Source organism: Nomascus leucogenys, chromosome 10, assembly GCF_006542625.1.
Source record: "Nomascus leucogenys isolate Asia chromosome 10, Asia_NLE_v1, whole genome shotgun sequence".
Taxonomy (NCBI): domain Eukaryota; kingdom Metazoa; phylum Chordata; class Mammalia; order Primates; family Hylobatidae; genus Nomascus; species Nomascus leucogenys.
In genome coordinates, this window is record NC_044390.1 from 43,560,975 (window position 1) to 43,567,816 (window position 6,842).

Genomic DNA, 6,842 nt, shown 5'->3' on the forward strand with positions numbered 1-6,842 from the left:
AGACACTGGAAGAAGATGGCCATCTTCAAGCCAAGGAGAGAGGCCGTCAGAAGAGACCAACCCTGCTGACACCTTGATGGACTTCCAGCTTCCAGGACTGTGAAGAAATACATTTCCATTGTTTAAGCCACCCAATCTGTGGTACTTTGTTATGCCCGCAGATCTTACAAACATTAAAAAGATAAGAAGAGCATATGATAAACAATGACGCTCTTATGCCAATGAATTTGAAAATTCAGATGAATCTTAGAAAAAAACACAACCTACCAAAGTAGAAAAATCTGAATGATCTCATTACTCAATTTACTCAATTGAGTAAATTGAATTTATGATTTAACACCTTCCCATGAAGAAAACTCAAGTCCAGGTGGCTTCACTGATGGATTCTATCCAATATTCCAGGAGGATAAATATTTGCTTTTCCAGGGACCACTAAAAGAGGGAGCACCTCTCAACTTGTATGAGGACAGAATGACCTTTATCCCCAAACTAAGAAGGATATTGTAAGAAAAGAAAATTATTAGCCCATCTCTTCCCATGAACGTAGATGTAAAAATTCTAAAAAAACAAACAAACAAACAAAAGCAAAGCACACATACACACACACACAAAATTAGCCAGGCATGGTGGTACACACCTGTAGTCCCAGCTACTTGGGAGGCTAAGGAAGGAGGAGCCCAGGAGTTTGAGGCTGCAGTGAGCTACGATTGGGCCACTGCACTCCAGCCTGAGCAGCAGAGTGACAGAGTGAGACCCTGTCTCAAAAAAAAAAAAAAAAAAGTCCAAATTTTAAACAGATTATTGGACCGGTGGTTCCTATCCATCAGCTCATTCAACTTTAGCACCTGCCTCATCCCCAGTAGCTTTTCTTTTTTTTTTTTTTTTTTTTTTTTTTTTTTTTGAGACGGAGGCTCGCTCTGTCGCCCAGGCTGGAGTGCAGTGGCGCGATCTCGGCTCACTGCAAGCTCCGCCTCCCGGGTTCACGCCATTCTCCTGCCTCAGCCTCTCCGAGTAGCTGGGACTACAGGCGCCCGCCACCACGCCCGGCTAATTTTTTTTTTTTTGTATTTTTGATAGAGACAGGGTTTCACCGTGGTCTCGATCTCCTGACCTCGTGATCCGCCCGCCTCGGCCTCCCAAAGTGCTGGGATTACAAGCGTGAGCCACCGCGCCCGGCCCGCAGTAGCTTTTCTAGTACTCCTGCCTTCCCCATGAAGCTCCGTGTGTTTTCCCAGTTCAAACTTGGGCTTTTCCACATTTTTACTTTACTGATGAAGACATCACAAGGAAGATACACAGATTGGCAAGTCTTTCCTATGTCTTTTTCTAATGCCGTCCGGAATCCATTTATTGACCACTTCTTTCAAGCCACTCGTCTGCACCTCTTGGGTCATGATTTCCATCATCTTCTTCCAGACTTGGCAAACCTGTTGGTGCTGAGTATAAGAGGGCTTCCGTATCTGATTATTGCATTTTTTAAGTAAAACCACGCAAAATAGACAAAGCAAATAATCACTGATAGTCTTGACATCAACATGAGCTTCAGTCATGGTCTGCCACTTTTTGGCCATTGAACACATCTTGTCACAGGTAAGATCCATGCCATGGAAGTTAGGCAGGCAGTTTTTGCCCTGAACATCTTCAGTAATCCGCTTCAATTTTCTAAGTGCAACTTCATCATTCTGCAGATCAACAAGGCTCGCTTCAAACACATGACCCTTAAGGCCATCTGATGCAATTTTGGTTCCTTGAGTTCTGGTGACTAGTGTCTGTCAAATATTTCTTATATTGAATATAACAGGAGCTTTCACACTTTCACATCATACCAATCTTTCTTTCTCTCTTTCTTTCTTTCTTTCTTTTTATTTCTCCTTCCTTCCTTCCTTCCTTCCTCTCTTTCTCTCTTCCTTCCTTTTCCTTTCCTTTCCCTCCCTCCCTGCCTTCCTTCTTTCCTTCCTTCCTGCCTTCCTGCCTTCCTGCCTTCCTTCTTGCCTTCCTTCCTTTTCTCAAAGTCTCCCTGTATCACTCAGCCTGGAGTGCAATGTTGTGATCATAGCTCACTGCAGCCCTGACCTTCTGGGCTTGAGAGGTCCTCCCACCTCAGTCTCCCAAGTAGCTGGGACCACAGGCATGCACCACCACACCCTGCTATTTATTTGTCTGCTTGTTTGTCTGTTTGTTTATGTATGTATTTACTTATTTTTTGAAAAGACAGGGTCTCACTTTGTTGCCCAGGCTGTTCTCAAACTCCTGGCCTTAGACCATCCTCCTGCCTTGGCCGCCCAAAGTGCTTGGATTACAGGTATGAGCCACCACACCCAGCCCACCAATCTTTCTTAGAAAATGGATGAGCCACTTTCTTCTTGGCTTCCTTTTTGCTGCCTTTCAAAAGACGCTTGTTCTTGCCGACCACCGTGGCGCTGCTCAGAGAGCCAAAAGTCAGACAAGTTTAGAATTATCGTATCTTCCTGGTGATTGACTCTTTTCTCATTACCCCTCTTTAGGCCTAGTCATAACTTCTTAATGCTTTCTGCCTTAGCCTTGTTTTGTCTCATCTGACTATAACTGCACATCCACTTTGTTTTGGTTGATGTCTGCAGTGTCTACATTTTCCTATAGTTTTATTTTTAGTTTTTCTATATCTTTATATTTAATGTGTGTCTCTTGTAAGCAGTGTTTAGTTGGATTGTGTTTTTTATTCAATCTGATAATTGTATTTTAATTGGAATATTTGATCTTTTTATATTTAATGCAATTAGTGACACATAAGATTAAAATCTATCATCAGTCCTTCTTCTCTCTTCATTGTTTTAACTCTCTTATCTTCATTTTGATTATTCAAGTCATTTTTATTTTTTTTTAATTCCTTATCTGTAGTCCAGGCTGGAGTGTAGTGATGTGATCAGAGCTCATTGCAGTCTCAAACTCCTAGGCTCAAGGGATTCTCTCTCCTCAGCCACCCAAATAACTGAGACTGCAAGCATGTGTCACAGTGCTGGGTTAATTTTTTAAATTTTTTATAGAGATGAAGTCTCATCGTGTTGCCCAGGCTGGTCTCAAACTCCTAGACTCAAGTGATCCTCCTGCTTCGGCCTCCCAAAGCATTGGGATTACAGGCATGAGTCACCGTGCCCAGCTGTTTTTAATTAACTCTTATTTTTTTTTGTAGAGGCAAGGTCTTGCTGTGTTGCCCAGTCTGGTCTCGAATGCCTGGCCTCAAGCAGTCCTCTGACCTCAGCCTCCCAAGTAGCTGGGATTACAGGCACATGTCACTGGACTCGGCCAAGTCATTTTTAATACTCCATTTCACCACTCTACTAGCTTGTCAAATACATATTATTTTACTATTTGAAATCTGCAGATTGCAATATGCATCCTGTATTTACTAGCGCCAATATGAGTCGGTACATTTATTTCTTCCCGGATGATTAAGAATACATTTAGAATATTTTAACTTCCTCTTTTCCTGCAGTAGATGCCTTCTATGCCCCATCTAAATCCCCTGGCACTCCCATTCCTGCACATCCTGGCTCAGTTTACAGCTCCCAGCATCTGTGACTCACCTCCGCCCAAGGGCTTCTGTGGAGGCTGAGTATAGCGCTGGCTAGAAGTGCCGGGAAATTAAAATCTCCCTGGAGTAGTTTTCAAGGCATCACTGGCCACAGTTGCTGCATAACTCTCCCAGCTTCTGTGTGCTTCAGGTGCTAGTAACTCTGAGCTGCGTTTTCCACCTTCGTTCCCAGGGTTTCCAAGCAGAATTTAGCTTCAATTACCCAGAGCAATACTTTGCGGGATTATGCACAATGTATTGGTTCCCTTCCCTTCCCTACCTCATTTCCCATGTCCCATACTGATGTGATCTGGGTTAACTTCCCAAATAAATCATTTGGACTCAGATCTTTGTTTCAAGGGTTGCTTCTGGTAAAGTCCCTTCCCTTGTTTTGCGATGTTATTGACATATATTCTGATTCTAGGTGTATATAAAACCCAGAAGTCATTATTATTTTTGTTTGATGCAGCCAGTGTGCACTTAGATTTACCCACATATTTTATGCTTTCTGTTACTCTTTATTCCTTCCTGAATTTCTGCCCTTAACTCTGGAATGGTTTTTCTCATGTTTGAAGAACTCCTTTGGGGCATATTGGCTCACACTTTGGGAGGCCAAGGCGGGAGGATTGCTTGAGTCCAGGAGTTCAAGATCAGCCTGGGCAACATAACAAGACCTCATCTCAACAAAAAAATATAAAAATTAGCCAAGCATGGTGGTGCACACCTGTAGTCCCAGCTACTTGGAAGGCTGAGGTGCGAGGATCGTTTGAGCAGAGGAGGTCGAGGCTGCTGTGAGCCATGATCACGCCACTGCACTCCAGCCTGGGCAACAGAGTAAGACCCTGTCTCAAAAAACAAAAACAAAAACAAAAAACTCCTTTTAGCATTTCTTCTAGTGTGGGTATACAAGTAACTAATTCTCTCAGTTGTTGTTTGCCTAAACATTTATTCATTTCGCCTTCCTTTCTGAAGCATAGGTCACTGAACATAGAGTTCTAGGTTGGCAATTATCTTCTTTTTTACTCTTATTTTTTATTACTCTTTTGATTATTAAAGTCATTTTTGACTTGAAGTCAAAAATTATGTCTTAATATCACATTGAAGACATTATTCCATTTTCTCCTGGCTTCTATCCTTTCTATGAAAAACTCAGCTGTCATTTATATTGTTCATTTTTAAGATAATATGATTTTTTTTCCTCTAGATACTTTTAAGATTTCTCTTTGATTTTTAGTGTATTTGTGAGGATGTGCTTAAGTATGGCTTTCTTTGTTTATACGCAGCGTAGGATTGATTTTCTTGCTCTCTCTTTTTTTTTTTTTTTTTTTTGAGTCAGAGTCTCATTCTGTCACCCATGCTGAATTGCAGTGGCATGATCTCAGCTCACCACAATCTCTGACTTCCAGATTCAAGCGATTCTCATGCGCCAGCCTCCCAAGTAGCCGGGATTACAGGCATGCGCCACCACGTCCAACTAATTTTTTGTGTGTGTATTTTTTTTTTTAGTAGAGATGGGGTTTCGCCAGGTTGGCCAGGCTGGTCTCAAACTCCTGGCCTCAAGTGATCCGCCCACCTTGGCCTCCCAAAGTTCTGGGACTACAGGCATGAGCCACCATGCCCGGCCTCGTTCTCTCTTTCCTCTTGTTTGGGAACCCCAATGATAGGACATTAAACATTTTTAACATACCTCTTAAATTACTGTCTATAGTTTCCATGTTCTTCCTTTCACCGTACTTCAGTCTGGACCTATCCTCCAGTTCACTGACCTTCTCATCTTTCCATTCAGCATTTCAATCCACCTGCCTTCCAGTTTAGTGACCTCTCTTCAATGTGCATTGACTGTTAACTCCATCTTTTGAGGTCTTAATTTTGGCTATTGTCCTTTTCACACTAGATTTTCCATTTGATGATATTTTTATAGATCTTAGTCACTAGAGAAATTTTTTTTTTTTGAGATGGAGTCTCGCTGTGTCGCCCAGGCTAGAATGTAGTGGCATGATCTCAGCTCACTGCAACTCCACCTCCCAGGTTCAAGTGATTCTCCTGCCTCAGCCTCCTGAGTAGCTGGGATTACAGGTGTATGCCACCATACTCGGCTAATTTTTGCATTTTTAGTAGAGACGGGGTTTCACCATATTGGCCAAGCTGGTCTTGAACTCCTGACCTGAGGTCATCCGCCCACCTTAGCCTCCCACACTGCTGGGATTACAGGCATGAGCCATCATGCCAGGCCAGATTTTTTATTCACATATTTTCTTAAACAGTTAAAAAATTATTTGTCAAAGTATAACATACTATATCAGGGCTATCCAGAAAAACAGAACAATAGAATGTGTATGTCTGTCTGTGTGATTTTATAAAGAGATTAATTACAAGGAATTGGCTCACCTAATTACAGAGTCTGAGAAGTCCAAACTCAGGAGAGCTGATGGTTTAAGTTCCAGTCTGGGCCCAAGTCTGGATTCAGGAGAAGACCCATGTCCCAGTTTGGAGACAATCACACAGAGAGAAAGAATTTTTTCTTACACAGCCTTTTGTTCTATTCAGGCCTTCAGTGGATTGGATGAGGCCCATCCACATAGGAGAGGGAAGCCTGACCCATCATTATTTCCATCATTTATCAAAGATAATCTCTCTCTCCCTTTTTTTTTTAAAGAGATGGGATCTCACTCCGTTGCCCAGGCAGGTCTCAAACTCCTGGGCTCAGGGGATCCTCCTGCCTCAGCCTTCCGAGTAGCTGGGATTACAGGTGCATATCACTGTGCCTGGCTGAAGAGTTCATCCTTTCTTTCCTGGTTGCAATACAGGTGGCTGTGGTCCTAAATCAGTTGACTGTATGTATCTGTATGTGCTTTTCCACTGGTCAGTTTGTCTGTCCTTGTGCCAATACTGATGCAGGGCAGGTGAGCCCCAGATAAGGGCTTAGCCCGGGAAAGTTCTTTGCTTTGCCCAGGAAAGAATTCAAGGGCGAGCCAAAGGTAGAAGAAAACAGCTTTACTGAAGCAGCAGTGTTACAGGATCTCACATGGAGTAGGCTTTGAACAGAGCATCACTTAACTCATAAGACAATCCCATAGTCATGGCCAGTATTTACTGAAGAACAGTCAGAAATGAAGAGGACAAAACCTTAATATTGTAAATAAGTTAATAGGAAAATAGAACTTGACTTGCCACAAGAAAGTGTCTTGCATAGACAGTCCAGGTATTTATCAATTTCATAAACTGGAATTGGGGTCAAAATGGATGGGGTAGATTTGTGGTCTCCTGGACCTTGTCCATTCTCTGTGTGGAC

At 42.5% G+C, this 6,842-nt stretch overlaps 1 pseudogene; it reads right to left on the reverse strand.

The window, feature by feature from the left end:
* Positions 1 to 789: 789 nt before the first annotated feature.
* Positions 790 to 6,631, reverse strand: LOC100605268 (annotated as a pseudogene).
* Between the last annotated feature and the right edge of the window lie 211 nt (positions 6,632 to 6,842).